Raw genomic sequence first — 24859 nt, 5'->3', positions numbered from 1 at the left:
GTAGGGAAATTGACCCCTGGTTCCCAGGACAATCCAGCCTGATGTCCTTGGGAGAATGTTGGCAATATGTTGGTGATTTCACATGGAGAGCTCTTTGATAATAACTGGCTTCTCAGTGCTTCATTCTAGGATCATAATTGTCATGCAAAGACAGCTTTGAAGAAAGTAATTTATAAATCTGGAATATAAACTTTAAATAACACTAAAATGAGCTAGACATTGAGGTGAGAACCTGGGTTTGCCTTTTGATATTAATGTTTGAGCTAGTATGGTAGTGTGTCCAGGCAGGCACGACTAGTTGCATATGCAATATTCTTTCATTTTCATGTGTTTTATACAAATGTACTTAGCTAAAAACACCTACTTTTCTAATTTACTTAATCCTGAAGACAGTTATTTCTGGACTCATGGTTTAAAACATGTCTGCTTGGGATTTGGGGGGAAATTATCCCAATATCCATATTACTTTTTCCTTCCTGTTTCTAACCCTTCCTTCTAAGCTGGCTTGAGGACTGGTGACTCACAGCTGGACACTCACAGCTGTCTTGAAGTCAAGAGGACAAAAGAGATATGCTAAGGATGAAGGAACGGAAAAACAAAAGGAGCCTAGGTCCTTAATGACATCTTTGAGCAGCTAACTATATTGTTAAAATTAATGATTTGAATAATTCCTATTACATAAAAAATATGTTCCTGTTTCTTTAATTCTGTATAGTCTTAGTTTTCTGTTGCTTAACGTTAGATGCTCTCATAATTCTTCATGCACATATTTTCATTATCCAGGCAAACTATTATCCTCATACTCAAGGCCACCCACAATATGGTCCTACCTTGGTCATCTCCTCTTGCACCTCTGTTTCTTTCAGTTTCTATCCCTCCTTTGTGGTCCTCTTTATTGAATATCAGAAAGAAATATCTATTCTTCTACTCACAAAATATATCTTTCATGGTTGGTTTGTTGTACGCATCTAATACTCTTCTGTCTCACCTTTAGAAAAGTTCAAACTTAGCATTGAATTATTACTTATACGGTAATGAGTATTACAATCCCTAAAATAAAAACGGCCTTATATTTGCTGTTAAGAACAGAAAAGAAGGGGAAATCTTGGACAATGGTTTGTCAATAAAGAGCCCAGAATTAATCATCATAGGTTAGATTTTGCTATAACTTTAATATGCAAAGTTATTCGTTAATTTAAATATGCTACTTGTTAACAGCACAAAGATTTATTTTTCATAACATGGCTCATCCATTTTGGGTTTGTTGGGGGCTCAATTCTGTTAGTCCTTCAGGAACCCAGGCTGATGGAGATAGCACCATCTGGAATGTAACTGGTAGCTGCAGCAGAGAAGTGAGGATGCAGTATGTGGCATCAGTTTAATGCTTTGGCTTGCAAGTGACACACATCCTCACCTCTCTCAGGCCATTGGTCAGAAATAGTCACATGATTCTGCCTAACTGTAGGGACTGAGAATGCAGGCTAGCAGAAGAGTCTGATGAGCAACACTGTGTCTTTTATAAACCCCAGTGAGTCCAGTGAGTACTGGAAGTATGAAGAAGAAAGGATGTGGAAAACCTGGTAAGTGAGTCAGTCTGTGTTGTATGGTGATCCTGGGTTAAGTTGTATGTCACAAGCAGTTCTTCAACATGGATAGGACCCCATTACTGGGAACATGACCTGAAACATTCTTAGGCCCAGGAGGTGAAGTTATCTGCAAGAGAGATGACATTCAGCACCTGTCAAGCCTGAACAAGAGGGCTGGGGGCTTAGAGGTAGTGATTGCTCAGAGCTAAGGTTAATATTTGTGCCTTAACTTCTCTGAAATTTATTTTCAGAGCCATCAAAACATGCAAAAGATGGACCTTAAAAAAAAGTTCTGAAAACAATGAACAATTTTACAGTCGATCAATTGTACTAAGAGTAAAGTTTCCAGTCTCATAGAAAATGTTTTAACCATAGATCTGCACTGAAGTTTCATATGAACCCTCGTTTATTAAAAAAAGTATGTTTAATGTGAATAATATATGCTTTGATAAACATATATACTACCATGTACCAAATCAATATATCAATCATCTCACATGTTACCTTCTGTGTGTATGTGTCTGGTAAGAGCACCTAAAATTTTAGAAAATTTCCAGTGTACAATACAATATTAATTTTAGTCCTTATGTTCAGACAATTTTTATTTTTAATTTTAGATACATATGAAAGCATTTTATTTCATCTCTATAACTACTCTATTTGGTAGGTACTAGTATCCCAATTTTACAGTGAAAAAAAATCAGAGGCCTAAGGAGATTAACTACTTGTTTAAATTTGAAAGGCTTAACTATCTAGCTCACACATTTCAATCTAAGACTGTCTGCTTTCTTCCTATGGAGAGAATTTTCAAATTAGCCTATAGCTCCTATTGTCTCTTTGTGCTGGTGAACCAAAACCCAAGTTTGTCAGCTAATTTTTAAAAAGAGTGGTTGCTCACATATTTTTCACACCTTTTGGCCGCCCTTGCCTTCAGCGAGTTTTGCTGGCTAATTGCTGGCTGGCATTTGTGAAGTTCCCTAGGCTCTTGTCTTCAGGCAAGAGGATGATTATACCATTTGACAAATGTGATACCTGAACTTAGCACTCAGTAGAAACAAGCTTTCTCAATGGTATGGCCATTTGAATATTGTGTAGGTGTTCATGTGGGTTGCAAACTCTCTATTACCAGAACCAAAATACTAATTTATGTAGACGCAGAGTAGCAGCATTAAGTTTACAGAGAAGGTTGAAAAATGGAAGCTCCTCCCATTGCGAACAAATCAAATGTAATGAGGAAAAATTGGAAAATGAAAATGGAAATTACTTCCCCTGCAGTGAGCTAAGAAATTGAAAGTTTTCTTTCTTTCTTATTTCTTTCTCAAACTTAATTTTATAGCAGTTTTGTTCTGCATTAACACAATACTTTTTTCACTTTAGATGTAATATTTTTCATTGAAACAACTACTAAAATCCAGTATACTTTCCCCAATAATTTTGGTACAAAGAAACATTTTAAAAAGCACATCTCATGTCTTTATTCTTTTGTCATTTGTATATGTGTTGTCATATCAAGTAAGATGCTTTCAACTGAAAATGAGAAAAAACTGAATACAAACGATTTGAATGGTATAAAAATGTTTTGGTTCCCTTTATTGCTTAGCAAGTCTTCAGGTATGGTTTGAAAAAGACTTCAGTTTCATTTCTCTGCTATCGTTTATCAATTACTTCTCCTTGTAATGGTTTTACCTTTAGATTGGCTTCCCTCTCAGCAGTTAAATGTCATTACCTTACATGTACCAATCTGTAGAAAACAAGAGAAAATATTTTTCTGCCTCAAACATAGAACAGAAGATTCTGTTTCTCTCTGACTAACTAGGAGAGTGTGTTGTGCTAATTAGCCTGAACCCTTGCTTTGGGTAAGTTCCTATCTCTAGGCCTATCACTGTGACATGTATACCTGAAGAAAGGAGCAGAGTGAATATCCCTGCAAACCATGCAGCCACTATGCATATACAGAGGGATGCCTTCCTAAAGCAATGGTCTGGAGTTTGTTAAAAAGGGTAGAGGAGGGAATGTTGCTTGCATGATGAATCCATGTCTACTACATTATTTTATTTATTTATTTATTTGGAGAGGTTTTTGCTATTGGGCGCATGAGCTCGCCAGAAAGAGAGAGAAAGAGAGATAGAAGGCGAGAACTCCCCCCACCCCCCAGTGGGGATGGCCATGCTGCAGTCCCTTCTCCTCCATTCTCCTCTCGGGATCTTGGGCATGCACGCACACACACCCGGTGCGAGTTTAAGCCACCGAGTCGGGGACTTGACCTGAGGTTGGCTACTTGGGAGTCCAGCAACATAGCCATTACGCTAACTGCCAGTCCTGTGTCTACTACATTACTGACAGGACTTTTTAGGGCTAAGAAATTCTCTTTCCACCTAGTTAAAACATTTTCATGGATATTTAATGAATAAATTTGCATGGTAGTTGGTTTTCAGGATAAAAGATATATACTCATACTTCATAAAATAGTTATCTGAGCAAAGGATAACCAGGGCCTCTGTACCCCATGGAGCATCAAGTATAAACTACGGCACACTGTAAAGAACAGAGCAGGGCAGGGAGAAAGGCCAATTCATGGACATGTAGTGTCCCATAGCTTCGAGTTTCTGTCTCCTTCCCAGATCACACTTCTCACAATGTCTCTGGTAGCTTTTTTTAAATGACACATTCAATGAAGTACTACTAACAATTCTTGTGCCTTTTTCTGGTTTCTGTTTTTTTAGTGCAAGAATGTACTGTTTGGGCTCCTAAATATTCTGGTACTTTCTCTTCTTGACTTTTGACTTAGTTTCCACCTCTGTCCAACCTTTATTGAATGCAGCAATTTGGTGGCCAACAGTGACTAAGTTTCCATATTTTATAAGACATTGAATATATGTTCTCATGTAATACAGAATATTTTATACACTCATCCCTGGAACCTGTAAATTGATGATCTGTCACTCCTAGGATTCTGTAATGTTATATGGAATAGTTGGCCTTAATGCACAGGCATTTTCTTGGTGGAAGTGATTTGATCACACAAGTCCTAAAAAATAGATAACCTTCACTAGCTGGTGGCAAGGAGAAAGGCAGAAGAGATGTCAGAGGGATTTGAAGTATGAAAAGGGTTTGACTAACTATTGCTGGCTTGAAAATGAAGGAGCCACATGCAAAGACCAGACAGAGGGCCTAGGAGTTGCACAAAATTCTCAGCCACATGAAAAGACTAGACAGAGGGCCTAGGAGTTGCACAAAACTCTCAGCCAATAGCAAGCGAGGAAAGGGGGACCACTGTCTTACCTCTGTAAGGAACTGAATTCTGCCAACAAGCTAAATAATCTTGGAAGTAGATTTTTCTTTAATGTCTCCACATAATCACTCAGCCCAATTAACACCTTGATTTTGTTCTTATACGCTGAGCATAAAACCCAATAGAGCTCATCCAGACTTCTGCTTACAGAACTATAAGCTAATAAACGGGGGTTTTGAACTGCTCAGTTTGTGGTAATTTGTTATGAATCATATACTTGGATTGAAAAGCCCATGAAGACAATAGCTATCAATGGCATTATGATTTTGTGTTAGTCAGTGAAGCTTTGGTTAAGTTGGGTTGTTGACAAAGTAATCGAATAAGAGGATATGGTGCAAGTGAAAAATTGCCTTAGTCATTGGTCATTGGAAGTGGTCAGTTTCTTGAGCCTCTAGACAAAAAAGCATATCTGAGTTTTGTTTTTATTTTTTGAGAGTTTTTTTTTTTTTTTTTTTGCTATAGGGCATGTGCCCTCTCCAGAAAGACAGAGAGAGAGAGATAGAAAGCAAGAAATCAACCCCAAGGGGTGATGGACATACCACAATCCTTCTCCTCCTTTCTCCTCTCAGGATCTTGGGCACACACATGTGCCCAGCGTGAGTTTAAGCCACTGGGTCCGGGATGTGACCTGTGGACGATTACATGAGAGTTCAGCAACATAGGCATTATGATAACCGCTGGTCCTAAGCATGTCTGAGTTATGATTCCAGAATATTCTTGAGTTGCCATATCTAGGCCAAAGACATCGTTCTTTTGCCATCATATTTTATTTATTTATAAAGAAGTATATTTAATTAATTTAGAATTATTCATTTAATTAATTAATTAATTAATTAATTTTTAATTTGATCAGTGGAAGGGGTGGGGGTTGGCAAAGTGAGAAAGCAAGCCACCAGGCCCAGGACTTAAACCTCAGTTGGCCATATAGGAATCCAGCATCTCAACCACCACGCCACCTGCCAGCCCCACATTTTTTTCCCCCTATGTTCCTCTGAATATGAAGGGTCTGCTCTCTTCCTCTCAATTGTTTCCCCTATAGAGTTCTTGGCCCAATACATGTGAGTTGTGTAAATCCACTTAGTTTCATTCCCCGACTTTAGCTGACAATGGCCCCTGCAGATCCTTCCAACGGTCTCTCTCCAAGGTCAAACCTAACACTTTATATGATATATACATGATTTTTATTCCATTCCACATTCTATTAGAACAGTCCAATTAATGGCAGTAGCACGATCCTTCGAGAATATTATTTTAATGCTAGCTCTCAGAAACTCCTGACATCTGTGGGTTTAATTTACTTGTAAGCTAACCATCTTCATTACTTTACTTTAAACATACCCAAACATTTCTTACTCAGAAATTGGAGGAGGTGGTATTTAAAAGTAAAACCTTGAAGTTAGACATAAAGAGGAAGTTTGAATGAGAGTGAATCAGCAGCTACTAAATATACCAGCATAGATCATGGTGCCGGAGCTGCCACAATAAAGAGAATAGAAAAAAGAAGCTGCTTTTCCTTCTTATAGCTCCGAGTTTAATGGGCCCTTGCATTTCAACTAGCTAGTGGGAGGACATATTTCACTTTTGTATATTCTTGTTCTTGCACTTGTGAGCTTTAAACTCGTTTCCCACAAGAGCAGTAGAATTTTTTTCTAACTTGTTATTGGGTATTTGCACTCTTGTCTCCATCCTTAAAGCTCTGTGTTTTAGTGGATGATAACTTAAAATCCATTACAAGAATATGAATAGTCACAGGTGAGCATCGTTTGGGAGCTCCTTCTGCACGCATGCAGGGGTAATTTCCACTAAAATGAGGGGAGAAATAAAATATAATGGGCAGAAATTTCCTTCTCTACCAGTCTGTGGAGACTGGTGCCAGCCTTTAGAGACCCGGATAAGGAGGATAAAGGGTATAAATAAGGCCAACACTTGATAACCAGGAAGCCAAAAACTTTTCTGGGGTGAACCAGGCAGGGGATACCATCAGAACTAGAAGGTTCCACAGTTAGGTTAGTCTGTCCTCCACACACCAAGCCATGTCGGCAGTGGTTGGGCCTTTTAGCAAGAATTAGAATATGAAATTGAATATGAAGAAAATGAGAAGCCAAATCACATAAAAGAAAAGCCAATTTTCCTTTGTTAAAATCAGAGCGTGATTTAAGATAAAAAGAAATTATTGTTATTAGTGCATATAATTGCATTTTAACATGTTGTTGTAATAAAGTAACTCAAGAATACCTGGATTTTAGTTTTTATTTTTATCTCTGATTTGATGTGTGTAATCTTGGTAATGTTATTTAGCCTTGTCTCCTTCTCATCTGTAAAATAATGTAAGTATAAAATGAAATAAAATCAAATAAAATAGTAAGTCTTTACAGGCTTAGAAATTCCAAGTAAATAACCAAAACCTCCATCAATAATCTAATGATGTTTTCTCTTGTAAAGAATAATTTTTTTTTGAGAGGTTTTTGCTATAGGGCACGTGTGCTCACCAGACAGACAGAGAGAGACAGAGAGATAGAAAGTGAGAAATCACCCCCAAGAGGGGATGGCCACCCCGCAATCCCTTCGCCTCCATCTCCTCTCGGGATCTTGGGCACGCATGCACACGCGCCTGGTCCGGGACTCGAACCGCGGTCGACTACATGGGAGTCCAGCGACATAGCCATTACCCCAACTGCTGGTCCTGTAAAGAATTATTTTATTTAACTTTATTTATTTACTTATTTTAATTTGACCAGAGAGGGACAGAACAAGAGTGAGGGAAGAGAGAGAGAGAGAGTGAGAAAGCAAGCTGCCAGGGCTGGGACTCGAACCACGGTTGGCCATGTGGGAATCTAGTGCCCTTAATTACCATGCCACCTGCTGGCATAAATCCTATGATTCTTAAGAGAAACATAGAAAGTGATTTTATTTTTTATTTATTTTTTGGGAGAATTTTGCTATAAGGTCTGTGTGCTCACCAGAGAGATAGAGAGAGAAACAGACAGAAAGCAAGAAATCACCCCCCCCCCCAAAGGGGATGGCCATGTCACAATCTCTTCTCCTCCAGTCTCTTTTCAGGATTTTGGGCACACATGTACATGTGCCTGGCGTGTTTTAAGTTGCCAGGTCCGGGACTTGAACTGAGGTCAATTACATGGGAGTCCAGCAGCGTAACCATTATGCCATCTTATGTTCCCTAGAAGGTGGTTTTTAAAGTCCCTTGATTTGGAACTGGAAATTCTTTTTCGGATAGTGTGTGTAGGAGTTCTGGAAAAAAAATAATTTTTTTTTTTATTTTCAATACCTGGATTATTGAGAACTATTAAAATCAGGAATAGAGAAATTATTTAAAATATTTATATATGGGACCAGAAGATGGTGCAATGGCTATGTCGCTGGACTCAATGGACTCCATGTAATCGACTGCAGTTCAAGTCCTGGACCCGGTGGCTTAAACTCACGCCAGGCACGTGCATTTGTGTGCCCAAGATCCTGAGAGGAGAATGGAGGAGAAGGGATTGTGATGTGCCCATCCCCCCTGGGGAGTGATGTTTTGTTTTCTATTTCCCTGTCTCTCTCTATCTTTCTGGTGAATGCACCTGCCCTATAGCAAAAATCTTTCCAAAAAATAAAATAAAATAAAATATTTATATGTTATTTCATTTGTTCTTTCAAGATTTAAATTCAAATTCTGTTCTTAAAGGGCATATAGCAATGGCAGGTTTTTCTAGTTTTCTACTAAAATATCTCTAAATGAATACCTGCAACAATGAAATGACATATAAGTGTGCCCCAAGCTAGTGTCTAGATATAATTTCATTGCAGAATATGGGGCAAAATCTGTAATTGTGATGAAGCAGATAGGGCTGAATTGTACTGACTTGAGGAAAAAGACCCATTCTTCATTTAGTAAGTCTGAGAACACCTAACAAAGATCAAAAACCACTCTTAAAATCAGAAAAATTAGAAGTGAGGGAGACAGTTATCGCTTGAGCAATGAAAATTTTTTTTTAACTTTTTTTTTTTCGGGGGGGGAAGAGGTTTTTGCTATAGTGCACGTGCGCTCGCCAGACAGACAGAGACAGAGAGACAGAAAGCGAGAAATCACCCTCCAGGGGAGATGGCCACGCCGTAATCCCTTCTCCTCCATTCTCCTCTCGGGACCTTGAGGACGCATGTACATGCGGCCGGTGTGAGTTTAAGCCACTGGGTCCGGGACTTGAACCACGGTCGACTACTTGGGAGTCCAGCGACATAGCCAGTACACTAACTGCTGGTCCCAGCAATGAAATCTTCATACGTGAGACAGAGATAGGAAGATGTTTGTGGATGTAAATGTGAAATACTAATTTTTAAAGGTATTATAAATACATGAGGATCATCAGCCCAGCCCTGGAAAAGTAGGCCCAATACAGACGTGCGCTAGGTGAAGCCTCATTAGAAGAAGAGAACTGGACCCATAGTTCCATCGTGCCAAGCGTGGAAGGGTCGAACCAAGTGTGAAGGGAGGTTATACCAGGGGCAGGGGTGGGTCATTCTGAGTTGGGGAGTCCTGCCCAGGGTTTCTAATCACCTGCAGTGTCTGGGGGTAGTCTGCTCTAACAGCCATGGCTCTGGTTTCTAGGTAATAATAACAGCTGATGTTTTCTGAACACTTGCTTTGTGCCAGGCATGGTCCTAAGTGCTTACCATGCCTTCTCTCCTATAATCCTGTGAACAACCTTAGGTGGAGGGTCAATGATTATCTTCACTTTAAAATTCAGGAATGCAGGCACAAACACACCAGGGAGCTTATCCAGGGGACACTGTTACATCTAGGATTCGAGTTCAGGCAGTCCGAGTCCAGACGTAATCTCAGAGCTGAGATCTGATGATGGTTCTCCTGTTGTCTAAGTGGTCAGAGGGCAGGGCCAAGGATCCCAAATCCTTTATGGCATAAAGTACCTTTTCCATGTAAACATGGCCTGCCTTATTTGAGGCTAAGTAAAGAAAACAGCAGCAATAAAGAAAGCAACACAGAGAACATTTTAAAACTCCACAAAAACAGTGTAACCAAAGAAAATGAAAATAGAATCTGGATAACTCAAAAAGAACATTCTCCTAAAAATGACGTGACATGAGATTAAGGGAACATTTCAGGATACTGGTATCTTTCATAACATGAAAGAAGGTATAAAAATGGAACAGAAAGCCAAAGAAAATAGACTAGGATAAAAATGTTGAAAATGAGATGAGTGACGTGAAGAAACAAATGAAAACTGAAACCCTAAACCAGAGTTCAAACCATTATTTCAGTCAGGTAGGAGACTATTTCTGTAGAAAATTGTATTAATGATGTGGAGGTCGAATCTCGTCCAGAATTCAGTGCCAGAGAGGAATGTTTTCTTAACTAAACACCCTTCTTTCAAGTATTTATTCCAGTATATATGATCCATTAGAAATAAAGTTAACCTTTCTTGTGTCAGTTCTTAAGATAGTTGAGACAGCTTAACTTTTTAGACAATTTTGATGCTGTTTGTAAAATAAATGTCTTTAAGTTGTTTTGTAAAACATTTATTGTTCCAGGTTGGAGTGACTTAGTAAAAATGTTAGGACAGTTTACTGATATTGGGAAACCTTCAATCCTAGGAAAAGTAAAATAAAGCCACTCAATTTTGCAGAGTATGAAACAGTTGTTTCATTTCTGGCTGTCGCTGCAAGATGTGAAAGGCCTGGAGCTCGTCACCCTTGTTTGTACAAAAAAGGAAAGCTAGAAACTCTGATAATTAATGGCTTTTCATAGACCCATCAGTGACCTGAGGTGGCAAGGCAAACCATCACCTTGAACCCTGGAGGAACAGATGCATCTAATGAGACACAGCTGAAATCTGCGAACCTCTGGCAGGAACTTCTTTTGTCTTTTCCTAAGTGTTAGGACCACTAACCGAATTGCTAGAGCTGAGTGTAGACTACTGTGGAAGTAAGATACTGCTGAGGATAATCATTGCAAGACCTCACATTTCCATGCTGTCAAGCCAAAACCAACAATTGTAAAGCAAATGAGATAAGGGAAAAAAGGGAGTTTATAGGCCTCACAAAGTTAGCATCAAATAAAGACAAGATCCTGGGGTATGCAGAGAGACCCACCAGCAGTAGCCAGGTGAAAATGATAGCAGGCTCACTGATCCTGAAAAGGTTGGGATCTTTTATACTAAGAAAGGGGTTAAAATAAATGTAGACTGTTCTGAAAGAGTTTGCATTGGACAAAAATAATAGAGGAGGGTCGGGGCTGGCAGGTTGTGTGGTGGTTAAGGATGCTGAACTCCCACATGGCCAACAGCAGTTCGAATCCCAGACCTGGTGGCTTGCTTTCTTACTTGCTCTCGTTCTGGAAAAAAAATAATTTTTTTTTTATTTTCAATACCTGGATTATTGAGAACTATTAAAATCAGGAATAGAGAAATTATTTAAAATATTTATATATGGGACCAGAAGATGGTGCAATGGCTATGTCGCTGGACTCAATGGACTCCATGTAATCGACTGCAGTTCAAGTCCTGGACCCGGTGGCTTAAACTCACGCCAGGCACGTGCATTTGTGTGCCCAAGATCCTGAGAGGAGAATGGAGGAGAAGGGATTGTGATGTGCCCATCCCCCCTGGGGAGTGATGTTTTGTTTTCTATTTCCCTGTCTCTCTCTATCTTTCTGGTGAATGCACCTGCCCTATAGCAAAAATCTTTCCAAAAAATAAAATAAAATAAAATATTTATATGTTATTTCATTTGTTCTTTCAAGATTTAAATTCAAATTCTGTTCTTAAAGGGCATATAGCAATGGCAGGTTTTTCTAGTTTTCTACTAAAATATCTCTAAATGAATACCTGCAACAATGAAATGACATATAAGTGTGCCCCAAGCTAGTGTCTAGATATAATTTCATTGCAGAATATGGGGCAAAATCTGTAATTGTGATGAAGCAGATAGGGCTGAATTGTACTGACTTGAGGAAAAAGACCCATTCTTCATTTAGTAAGTCTGAGAACACCTAACAAAGATCAAAAACCACTCTTAAAATCAGAAAAATTAGAAGTGAGGGAGACAGTTATCGCTTGAGCAATGAAAATTTTTTTTTAACTTTTTTTTTTTCGGGGGGGGAAGAGGTTTTTGCTATAGTGCACGTGCGCTCGCCAGACAGACAGAGACAGAGAGACAGAAAGCGAGAAATCACCCTCCAGGGGAGATGGCCACGCCGTAATCCCTTCTCCTCCATTCTCCTCTCGGGACCTTGAGGACGCATGTACATGCGGCCGGTGTGAGTTTAAGCCACTGGGTCCGGGACTTGAACCACGGTCGACTACTTGGGAGTCCAGCGACATAGCCAGTACACTAACTGCTGGTCCCAGCAATGAAATCTTCATACGTGAGACAGAGATAGGAAGATGTTTGTGGATGTAAATGTGAAATACTAATTTTTAAAGGTATTATAAATACATGAGGATCATCAGCCCAGCCCTGGAAAAGTAGGCCCAATACAGACGTGCGCTAGGTGAAGCCTCATTAGAAGAAGAGAACTGGACCCATAGTTCCATCGTGCCAAGCGTGGAAGGGTCGAACCAAGTGTGAAGGGAGGTTATACCAGGGGCAGGGGTGGGTCATTCTGAGTTGGGGAGTCCTGCCCAGGGTTTCTAATCACCTGCAGTGTCTGGGGGTAGTCTGCTCTAACAGCCATGGCTCTGGTTTCTAGGTAATAATAACAGCTGATGTTTTCTGAACACTTGCTTTGTGCCAGGCATGGTCCTAAGTGCTTACCATGCCTTCTCTCCTATAATCCTGTGAACAACCTTAGGTGGAGGGTCAATGATTATCTTCACTTTAAAATTCAGGAATGCAGGCACAAACACACCAGGGAGCTTATCCAGGGGACACTGTTACATCTAGGATTCGAGTTCAGGCAGTCCGAGTCCAGACGTAATCTCAGAGCTGAGATCTGATGATGGTTCTCCTGTTGTCTAAGTGGTCAGAGGGCAGGGCCAAGGATCCCAAATCCTTTATGGCATAAAGTACCTTTTCCATGTAAACATGGCCTGCCTTATTTGAGGCTAAGTAAAGAAAACAGCAGCAATAAAGAAAGCAACACAGAGAACATTTTAAAACTCCACAAAAACAGTGTAACCAAAGAAAATGAAAATAGAATCTGGATAACTCAAAAAGAACATTCTCCTAAAAATGACGTGACATGAGATTAAGGGAACATTTCAGGATACTGGTATCTTTCATAACATGAAAGAAGGTATAAAAATGGAACAGAAAGCCAAAGAAAATAGACTAGGATAAAAATGTTGAAAATGAGATGAGTGACGTGAAGAAACAAATGAAAACTGAAACCCTAAACCAGAGTTCAAACCATTATTTCAGTCAGGTAGGAGACTATTTCTGTAGAAAATTGTATTAATGATGTGGAGGTCGAATCTCGTCCAGAATTCAGTGCCAGAGAGGAATGTTTTCTTAACTAAACACCCTTCTTTCAAGTATTTATTCCAGTATATATGATCCATTAGAAATAAAGTTAACCTTTCTTGTGTCAGTTCTTAAGATAGTTGAGACAGCTTAACTTTTTAGACAATTTTGATGCTGTTTGTAAAATAAATGTCTTTAAGTTGTTTTGTAAAACATTTATTGTTCCAGGTTGGAGTGACTTAGTAAAAATGTTAGGACAGTTTACTGATATTGGGAAACCTTCAATCCTAGGAAAAGTAAAATAAAGCCACTCAATTTTGCAGAGTATGAAACAGTTGTTTCATTTCTGGCTGTCGCTGCAAGATGTGAAAGGCCTGGAGCTCGTCACCCTTGTTTGTACAAAAAAGGAAAGCTAGAAACTCTGATAATTAATGGCTTTTCATAGACCCATCAGTGACCTGAGGTGGCAAGGCAAACCATCACCTTGAACCCTGGAGGAACAGATGCATCTAATGAGACACAGCTGAAATCTGCGAACCTCTGGCAGGAACTTCTTTTGTCTTTTCCTAAGTGTTAGGACCACTAACCGAATTGCTAGAGCTGAGTGTAGACTACTGTGGAAGTAAGATACTGCTGAGGATAATCATTGCAAGACCTCACATTTCCATGCTGTCAAGCCAAAACCAACAATTGTAAAGCAAATGAGATAAGGGAAAAAAGGGAGTTTATAGGCCTCACAAAGTTAGCATCAAATAAAGACAAGATCCTGGGGTATGCAGAGAGACCCACCAGCAGTAGCCAGGTGAAAATGATAGCAGGCTCACTGATCCTGAAAAGGTTGGGATCTTTTATACTAAGAAAGGGGTTAAAATAAATGTAGACTGTTCTGAAAGAGTTTGCATTGGACAAAAATAATAGAGGAGGGTCGGGGCTGGCAGGTTGTGTGGTGGTTAAGGATGCTGAACTCCCACATGGCCAACAGCAGTTCGAATCCCAGACCTGGTGGCTTGCTTTCTTACTTGCTCTCTTTCTCAATCTGTCCCTTTCTGGTCAAATTAAATAAATAAATAAAGCTAAATAAAAAACAATTATTTTTTTTAAAAATAGAGGAGAGTCTTATGCAGATGAAGGAAAGGGCAGGATTGGGTGAAAGTCCGTTTTCAGAAGCTGTCTAAAACAACTCATTGGCAGTGATGGTATCTGTTCAGGAGACCGTGTGGTCAGCTTAAGAGAGACAGGACAGCAAGCATGGAGTTCTCTTGAGAAAAAACGTCTCATAACAGTTACGTGCTCAACTGATAAGCTGGCTAGTCAATTCCCTCTTCCTCTTAGTTCTCCAGCCCTTAATACAGGTATATTATATAGAAGTCTCTTTTATGGATAAACTTTATTTCTGCAATGTGCTTTTCTTCTGTGATCCCTACCAGATTATCAGAATGAGGATACAAGAAAAACTCCCTCATAGCTCTGGCATATGGAAAAAAAAGTAGCCAATGTGAACCTCCTCTGATTTTTCTTCACAATAAAGGAATATTTTATCTCCCTAACAGAGAAAACTTGTTCACTAGAAGGGCATACTGAAACCACATCACAGCTGCATATGGTTCAGCCCTCCTTTTCTACCTAAGGGGAAAAATTAAACTGAAATGGCAAAACTCGTAGTCAACAAGGGGCAGTGCTTCAAGTAACAGATTTGGACCATAGTAGCCAGGAAATGGAGTCAGCTGGGCAGAGCTACGTTCTTAGAGAAGAGATAGGAACACTTTGGGAGAGCCAAACTCCAAGACAAAGGTCCATGAAGACACTGAGACTTAACCAGGTTTCAGAAAACATCCCTTCCTTCACATCCTACCACTACACAAATAAGCCTCCAGTACATAATAGTAACAGTGGAGCACAGCTAAAAGTGCCAGAAGACAGACTCTGTCAGAGGAAACGGACAAAAGGAAACTCCGCAGCCAATAGGAGAGATAAGGCTAAAGTCAGTGAGGGAATTTCAAGCTTCTGGTGCCTACAGCCATAACGCACATCAAATACAGCCCCACTCCTGGCTAGATGAACATGAAAGGTCTGTTCAACCTTAGTACATATTAAACATACACATCCAGCTACAACCAAAAAATTTATAAAATACAGTCTGAAGAGATAAATCATCAGAGACATACCCAGATAAGACATAGATATTGGAATTATTAGACAAGATATTTAAAATAACTGATTAATTATTAGGGACTCTAATGAAAAAAAAATAGCTCACAAGAAAAATAGGCAGTATCTACAGAGAAGTGGAAACTCTAAGAAAGAATCAAAGGAAATGCTAGATTAAAAACAAACAACACTGTAACGAAGATAAACAATGCTGTCAATGGTCTCATTAGCAGACTCAGAAAAGAATACTAAACTTGGAAATAGGTCAATAGGAACTTTTAAAACTGAAATGCAAAGCACTACAGAGAAGGAAAAAGATACAGAACAGAACATTTAAGAACATCGTAATAACTTGTAACATATATATAATTGGAACACTAGAAGGAATAGAAAGAGAGAAGGGCAAAATAAGTATCACAGGTAGTATTTGCAAGTGGATGTGGGGATTCTGTGACATCATTCCATATTTTTGTGTTAAGCAGTTATTCATTGCATAATTTGCCCACTTTACTGTGTTTTTGTCTCATATGAATAAAGCTGCAATACACATTTTGATACGTATCTTTTGGCGAATATAAGCACTAATGAATTTGGGTGTGTACCCAGGAGTAAAAAAACAGGGTCATTGGCTATATACATGCTTAGCTTCAGCAAATATTGACAATTTTCCAAAGAGATTGTATCAACTTACACCTTCACCAGCAATGTATGACAGTTTCACTTGCTTCCCATCCTGGGAAATACTTGGAATCATCAGTCTTTATAATTTAGTCATTCTGTTGGAATACTGGCAATATCTCTCGTGTTGTTAATTTGCATTTTTCTCCTAGTTCATTGGTAATTTGTTTATTATCCTTTACACTTCTTTTTTTTTTTTTTTTTTTTTGAGAGGTTTTTTCGCTAGAGGGCGCGGGCGCTCGCCAGACAGATAGAGAGAGACAGAGAGACAGAGAGAAATCACCTCCCACGGGGGATGGCCACGCCACAATCCCTTCTCCTCCATTCTCCTCTCGGGATCTTGGGCACGCACGCACATGCGCCCGGCGTGACTTTTAAGCCACTGGGTCCGGGACGCAAACCGCGGTCGACTACATGGGAGTCTAGCGACATAGCCATTACGCTAACTGCTGGTCCCTTCCGTTACGATTCTTTAAGAGGCTCTTCAAGGACCAGCAGATGGTGTAATGGTTACGTTCCTGACTCTCTCATGGCCAACAATGGTTCCAGTCCTGGACCTGGTGGCTTTAAACACTCTAGGTGCATGTGTGAGAGGAAAATGAAGGAGAGGGGATTGAGGCATGGTCATACCCCCTGGGGAATGATTTCTTACTTTTTGTCTCTCTGTTTCTCTGTGTGTCTTTGGTGAGTGCATGCACCCTATAGCAAAAATCTCTAAAAAATAAAAAAAAGAGCTCCTTCAAGTTTTCTTTGTCAAAGTTAGATAATGCAAATACAGGCTATGGCTTGTGTGGTCACTTAACAAATAAATGTTCTTAATCCTAACAGAGGCAAATTTATTAAACTTTTCGTTATTGCTCTTTACTCCCTTTATGAATATTTACCTTCTCCAAGATTATGCAAGTATTTTCAAAAAAGGTTTATGGTTTTAATTTTTTTTTTTTTTTGGAGAGGTTTTTGCTACAGAGTGTGTGCACTCGCCAGAGAGACAGAGAGAGACAGAAAGACAGAAAGAGATAAATAACCCCTTAGGAGGGATGGCCATGCTGCAATCTCATCTCCTCCATTCTCCTCTCGGGATCTTGGGCACACACACACATGCGCCCGGCGTGAGTTTAAGCCACTGGGTCCGGGACTTGGACCGCAGCCAACTACATGGGAGTTCAATGACATAACCATTATGCTAACTGCTGGTCCCAAGGTTTATGGTTTTAATATTCACATTTAGATCTGTATATTTTTGTGTATGTATAAAGGTCAATTTTTTTCCCCTCCACAAAGATATCCAGTTGACCCAGCATCACTAACTGAAAATCTATCTTCTCAATAAATGTGTTACAGTTGTCATAAATTAACGACTTTATTGTAGATTTTAATCAATATTGATATCTTATAAGTTCTTCAACATTTACTTTGTTATTCTTCCTCATTTCCTTTTCTTCTTCTTCCTTCTCCTCATCCTTCACTTCCTTCTCTTCCTCCCCCTCTTCTCCTCCTTTCACTCCATTGCCAATTCTTGGCCTTTTGTATTTTATACATTTAATATCAATTGTCAAGTTCAAAATAGTCTCTAAGATTTAAATTAGAATTTTCCCAATCTAGAGATGAATTTTTAGACAACTCATGTCTTTACAATATTGTAGCTTTTAATACAAAAGGACAGCACAATCCTTCATTTTTCTATGACTTATTAAATTCTACAATATTTTGTAGTTATCTGTTTAAGATTTTTTTAGATTTGTTTCTCAGTATTTTATATTTTAGTGCTAATTTTCTAATTAATATTGGTGTGTTAAAGACACAAAATTATTAAATATTAATATTGTATTCAGAGATCTTGATACATTATTTTACTCATTTTAATAGTTTGACTACTTTGACTACTCCCTATGTACTCAATCATGACATCTGTAAATAATGAATATTTTGTTTCCCTTTTCAAACCTTACATAAGAAGAGATTTCAAAATATTCATGAAAAATAGAATTAAACAAAATATTCATAGAAAATGGAATTAAACTATTAAATTATTCTGGTACAAAATATTTTTGAAATTCATGCATGTTTTTTTCATAATACTCATTTTCCATGAAGATTTTGAAAACCTTTGTATGCATTCTTTTCTTTTGCCTTCATGCAATGGCTAGAACCTCTAGTACCATATTCAATCAAAATGGTATAAATAACTAGTTTTTCTTATTATAGATCCCAGTGTCAAAGCTTTTAATATTTCAACTTTTTTCCCTAAATAATTTTCCTTAGAGATTATTTTTTTGGACTTCCAACAGGGTTCATTCATGCTGTGATCTAACTCTGGCCCTATTCCCCAGCCTTCCAGTAAGCTAGGTTCATGGACCCACTTCTGGTTGCACCAGAGGGCTCAGACTGGCCTAAGATGTGAGTCCTGGGCCCTCCCACATGGTTCCAGTATCACACAGTGGTGCCTGTACAACTGCAGATGGGCTAATAGTAAACTTAATGCTTGATGTTTGCTATAGGCATCTTCTAACTACTCTTTATTCACAGTATCTACAAATAAATCATTGCTTTTTTGGCAAGGTTTGTTTAATTGTGCATAACTATTGAATTTTTAAAAAGTAGTTTATCATAGGGTGTATGTGCTCACACCAGAGAGACAGAGAGAGAGGGAGAACACATCCTCCAGTAGGGTGTGGTCATGCTGCAATCCCTGCTCATCCATTTCTCTCTTCTGTCAGGATTTTTGAAATGCGTGCGCATGCCACACACACACACACACACACACACACACACACACACACACACACATGACTGGATACCTGCTGCATTTATGCCTGCCTGGGTTCCTGCCTGCTTGCCTGCCTTCCTTCCTTTCTCTTTCTCTCTCTCTCCCCCTCCCTCCCTCTCTTTCTTTTCTCTCAGGACAAATACATTGTGTATTGATTCAAAGTTATTACCAATATACATTATCATTAGCAACTAACTTTCCATGTTTATGTCAGTTAAATGTTTCGCTTCCTCCCTCCACCTCCCTTCCTGGTGTCCTGCCTCCTGCCATTGCCCACTCCCTTCCCATATTGTCTCTACTATTTATAGTTGCTCTCTCTACTTTTATACCTTCCAACTTTTCAGTTTCTGCCATGGAAACACCTGGCATGTATCTTATGCCACCAGATTTAGGACTCAAACCACTTGGCCATATGGGATTACTTGACCATACTGGATCCAGCTCCTTTAACTACTTTGTTATGTGGATGGCCTGGTATTAAATTTATTTTCTCTTTTGTTTTTCTTTTTTGCCTCGATGGAGATAATTAATTTTTCTCCTTTCTTTCTATTAATATGGAAAGTCACATTGATTGATTTGGGATGGTAAAGCTACTTTGCTTTCCTGGAATAAATGCAACTTTATATTATAATATAGTTTCCTTTTTGTACATCATTAACTGAATTCGATTCAAAACTATTATGTTTAGGACTTTTGTGTTTATGTTTATGAGAGTGATTAGCCTATAATTTGCATTTCTTGGGATATTTCTGTTAGGTTTTGCTAATAAGGTTACCACTGCCTTATAAAAATAGGTATTTTTTTCTTTTATATACATTTAGTGAAGTTGTATGGGCTTGGGTTTTCTTTGTGAGAAGATGTTTAATTATGGATTTAATTTCCTTCATAGGTATTTCAATATCTTGGGATGAAACCTTAGATCATCGATTTTAGTCTTTCTTCTTTTTTAAATGTATGCATTCATAAATTGTACATGGTATTTATAAGTCTTTCAAGTACAGCTTTAGCTACATCTTGCAGGTTTTGGTATATCTATTTCAACATTATTTTCTTTCATTCTTTTTTTTTAACTTTTTATTTTTTTGGAGAGGTGTTTTTTTTTTTTTTTTTTTTTTTTTTTCTCCCCAGAAAGAAAGGGAGACAAAAAAAAAATTTTCTCGCCAGAAAGACAGAGAGACAGAAAGACAAAAAGTGAGAAATCACCCCCCAGAAGGGATGATCACACCCAAATCCCTCCTCCTCCATTCTCCTCTCGGGATCTTGGGCATGCACGCACACGCGCCTGGCGTGTGTAAGTCCCGGGTCTGGGACTCAAACCACAGTCGGCTACATGGGAGTCCAGCAATATAGCCATTATGCAAACTGCTGGTCCCACATTATTTTCTTTCATTTTTGTGCTTTTTGCCAGTACAGTGCTTAATTTCTCAATATTTTGGTATTTTTTTCTTATTGATTATTAGCTAATACTACTTTATTCCATGCTGTCAGAGACCATACTTAATTTTAGCACTTTGAAATGTTTTCAAACATGCTTGATGATCCAACAGATGGTCAAGTCTGCTTAAATATCCCATGAGCAGTTGAAAAGACTTTAGGTTTGACTGAAACTCAGATGCATGAAACTCAAATAAGTCACATCTGGTTTCCAGGGGAACAGAGTTAGAAAATTAATCAAGATAAAATTCTCAAGAAAGGAAAAGGGATTTTTTTCATCTTTTTATTGATTAATTTTTAGAAATTTTTGCCTTAGGGTGCATGTATTCACCCAGGAGAGACAGAGACAGAGACAGAGAAAGGGAAAATGAAGAAATCGCCCTACACACACCAGAGGGGATGGACATACTGAAATCCCTTCTCCTTCTTCCTCCTCCTGGGATCTTGGGCATGCGCTCACATGCACCCGGCATGATTTTCAAGCAACTGGGTCTGGGACTCCAACTACAGTCGGTCATGTGGGCGTTCAGTAACCTAACTGCTATGCTATCTATTGACCCTGTTTTTTTATTTTACAGTAGCGACATTAAGACCTTAGAATATTTTTATTTCATTTATCCTCCCATACTTTTTGTTAATTTTCTTTTTTTTCCAGTTCTCTTTCTCTCTCTTGCATAGACACATACACATTTTTAAAAACATTTTATATTTCAAAATTACAGAGAAGTACAAGAACTTGCCATATACCCCTTATTACAAATTTACTCATTGTTCATATGTTTGCCCCTTGCTTTTTTTTTTTTTTTTTTTTGAGAAGTTTTTGTTTGAGGGAACAGTCCACCCCCAGTGTAGGGAACATGCACTCCCCAGAAAGACAGAGAGACAGACAGAAAGCGAGAAATCACCCCCCAGGGGGATGACTGTGCTGCAATCCCTTCTCCTCCATTCTCCTCTTGGGATCATGGGCACGCACACACATGCACCTGGTGTGAGTTTAAGCCACTAGGTCTGTGACTCAAACTATGGTCAACTACATGGGAGTCCAGCAACATAGCCATTATACCAACTGCTGGTCCCTGCCCCTCCCTTTTTAAAATAATTTTTTCTCTATGATAAGGCTGGCTCAGTCTAACTATGGCTCTTCTATTGATGCAATAATCTCTGCTGAGCACCTCTGTTATTCCTGAAGCCTCCTCCCTGAGGATTCTGAGCCCTCTTGTCTCCTTTGAGCTCTGACTATTTGAAAATTCTATTTTTTTTCACTTGATGCTTGACTTAACTTCCTGTCTTAGCAGCTTAATTAGACTATGCCTGTACTGGGAAATGAGTTCCAAGAGTAAGTCTAATTTTACTTCCCCTTCCTAAAGCCTTTTAGCCCTCAGGTCTTACTTGTTCAGTGAGCCCTGAACCCGACCTGAATCTCTGTTGCTTTCCCTGCATTTTAGCAGCCACCCTCAATCTGGCCTCTTTATCCCCTTGTTTGCAACACAAATTAGCAAACAACATAAGCAGAAAACCTGATGCATGAAATAGGGCTCAGAAAATTCCCTTCTCTCCACTATCTGGCCCCTCAGGTCTAGGCTACCTTGGCAATATTTTAATACCATTGAATAAATATTTTTCTGTTTTACATAGTTACATTTTTTCTTTTCAGTAGTATCATTGATCTGATATATAGCTGAGTTCCTAATCTTTTACCATCATGTTGTTAGCTAACATGCATGAGGACACTATTTTATTATCATGTATATAGTTTATTGTTTTCTATTATGTGAGGTTAAGATTTATCTTTGGGGGGACCAGCAGTTGGCATAATGGCTATGTCACTGGACTCCCACTTAGTTGACCACAGTTTGAGTCCTAGACCTGGTGGCTTAAACTCATGCCAGACACGTGTGTGCATGCCCAGGATCCCAAGAGGAGAATGGAGGAGAAGGGATTGCGGTGTGACTATCCCCTCTGGGGGGTGATTTCTCACTTTCTGTCTGTCTGTGTCTCTATCTTTCTGGTGAGCACACGTGCCCTATAGCAAAAACCTCTCCCCCCTACCACACCCCCCCCAAAAAAAAGATTTATCTTTGGTCCCGGCAGATGGCATAATCGTTACCTTGCTGGACTCCTACATGGCCAGTGGTGGCTTGAGTCCCAGACCAGGAGACTTGAAACTCACACTGGGCATGTGTGCGTGCATACTCAAAATCCTGAGAGGGGAGTGAAGGAAAAGGGATTGTGACATGGCATTTCCTCGTTAGGTGGTCGTTTCTCTTTTTCTGTCACTCTGTTTCTCTCTGTCTCTGGCAAGTGCACTCACCCATTGCAAAAATTCTCTTAAAAAAAAGAGGTCTTGTCTTTGACACCTTTCCCATACAAAGAATGTACATACTTTCCTATTCTCATAACAATATTTTGAAAAGATTTAATATTTTATTATAATATGAGAATATTTTTTGATTTATATAATGTATTATGATTATATTTATTAAAATTTATGTTCAATCACTGTACATCACCACAGCTTATAAAATGAATTTTCCCAGCATGAATACACTACACACCAGTCTAATTAAAGATATGCTACACATTATTATCAACAAAAAGTCCTTCATTTCTCTGTTCCTTGAATATCTTAGAAAAATGTACATTTTTCTCCTTGATTTTCTTTCTCTCACCCTCTCACACCTTCCAGCCTTCTCTCACACTGTCTTCAGTATCTATAACTTTTCCATGCTTCTAATACACTAATCTTTCAGTTTCCACCTTAGAGTGCAGACAGTCAGGACATACTAAGTGGAGACATACAATGTCTCTCTTTCATAACCTGACTTGCTTCACTCAGCACTAAATCTTCCATATGTGTGTGTCCTCTTTCTATCAAATGCCAGGGTCCTGTGGTTTTTTTTTTTTTAATGACTGAATAGTATTCCATAGTGTATATGTACAACACTTTTTCAATCCATTCTTCTGTTTATGGGCATTTGGATTGGTTCCATGTCTTAGCTATTGTGAATAATGCTGCAATAAACATAGATGTCCAAGTAATTTTCTGACTGAGCATTTTCCTATCCTTTGGGTAGATATCCAAGAGTGAAATTGCTGGATCATATGATAGTGATATTTGTAGATCTTTGAGGAACCTCCATATTGTTCTCCACAGTGGCTATACTAATTTGCATTCCCACCAACAGTGTAGGAGAGTTCTCTTTTCACCATAACCTTACCAGCAATGATCTTTTTTGTTTGTTTGTTTTAATTTTAGCCATTCTGCCTGAGGTTATTAGGTGGTATCTCATTGTGGTTTTCATTTGCATCTGTCTTATGAGAATTTTTTCATGTTTTTTGGCTGTTTTTATGTCTTCCTTAAAGAGTTGCTTATTTAGCTCATTTTCTCTTCTTTTAATTGGGTTAATTGGGTTGATCTTTTTTTTTTTTTAACAGGTTAACTGCATGAGTTCCCTGTATATTCTGGTTATCAGTCCCTTATCTGAGTCATAGTTTAGAAACATGTTCTCTTATTCTGAGAGTTTCAATTCATACTAATTATTGTTTATTTTGCTGCACAGAAACATCTTAATCTGATTTAATCTTTGTCTCTTTTTGGGACTATTGCCTGTGCTTTGGGTATCTTATTTAAGTAGAAGCCTTTTCTACTCCAGTGTCTCCAAGAGTTTCCCTGCATTATCCACCAGTAGTTTTACAGGTTGAAGTCTTAGGTTTAGATCTTTAACCCATTTTGAGTTGTTTTTTTGTTAATGGTGAGAGATAGGGGTCTAGCTTCATCTTTATGCAGGTAGATACCCAGTTTTTCCAGCACCATTTTCTAAAAAGGTTTTCCTTTTCCCACTGGATGATTGGTGGCCTTTGTCAAAAATTAGTTGGCTGTTTGTTTTGGGGTTATTTCTGGGGTCTCTATTCTGGTCCACTGGACCACATGTCTGTTTTTGTGCCAATACCTTGCTGTTTTGATTATGACAGCTTTGTAATATATTTTGGGGTCAGGGAGTGAGATACCTCCTACTCCACTCTTCTTAGACAGGATTGCTTTGGTAATATGGGATCTTTTATGATTCTAAACATATTTCATGATTGTCTTTTCTAGATCTGTGAAAAGTGTTTCTGGTAATTTGATTAGAATTATGTTGAATATAGGTGAATTTGGGTAGAACTGCCATTTTTATTGTATTAGTTATTTTAATCCATGAACATGGGATGTCTTTTCACTTTTTTGTGTTATTTTCAATTTCCTTTTTTAGACTTTGAAGTTTACCTTGTAGAGGTCTTTGACTTCTTTAGTTAGATTTATTCCTAGGTACCTTATACTTTCTGTGGTTAGGGTAAATAGGATTACTTTCTTCAATTCAACCTCAGGTTGCTTACTGTTCATATATAGAAATGCTATAGACTTTTGTATATTGATTTTGTATCCTGTTACTTTACTGTAATCATTTGTCAAGGAGTTTTTTCATGGATACCTTTGAGTCTTCAATGTATATAATCATGTCATCTGCAAATAGAGGTAATTTCACTTCTTCTTTCCCT

This window comes from Tupaia chinensis, unplaced genomic scaffold (genome assembly GCF_000334495.1).
Source record: "Tupaia chinensis unplaced genomic scaffold, TupChi_1.0 Scaffold000180_1, whole genome shotgun sequence".
Taxonomy (NCBI): domain Eukaryota; kingdom Metazoa; phylum Chordata; class Mammalia; order Scandentia; family Tupaiidae; genus Tupaia; species Tupaia belangeri.
The sequence above is the reverse complement of the archived record's forward strand: the minus strand, read 5'-3'. Positions refer to the sequence as shown.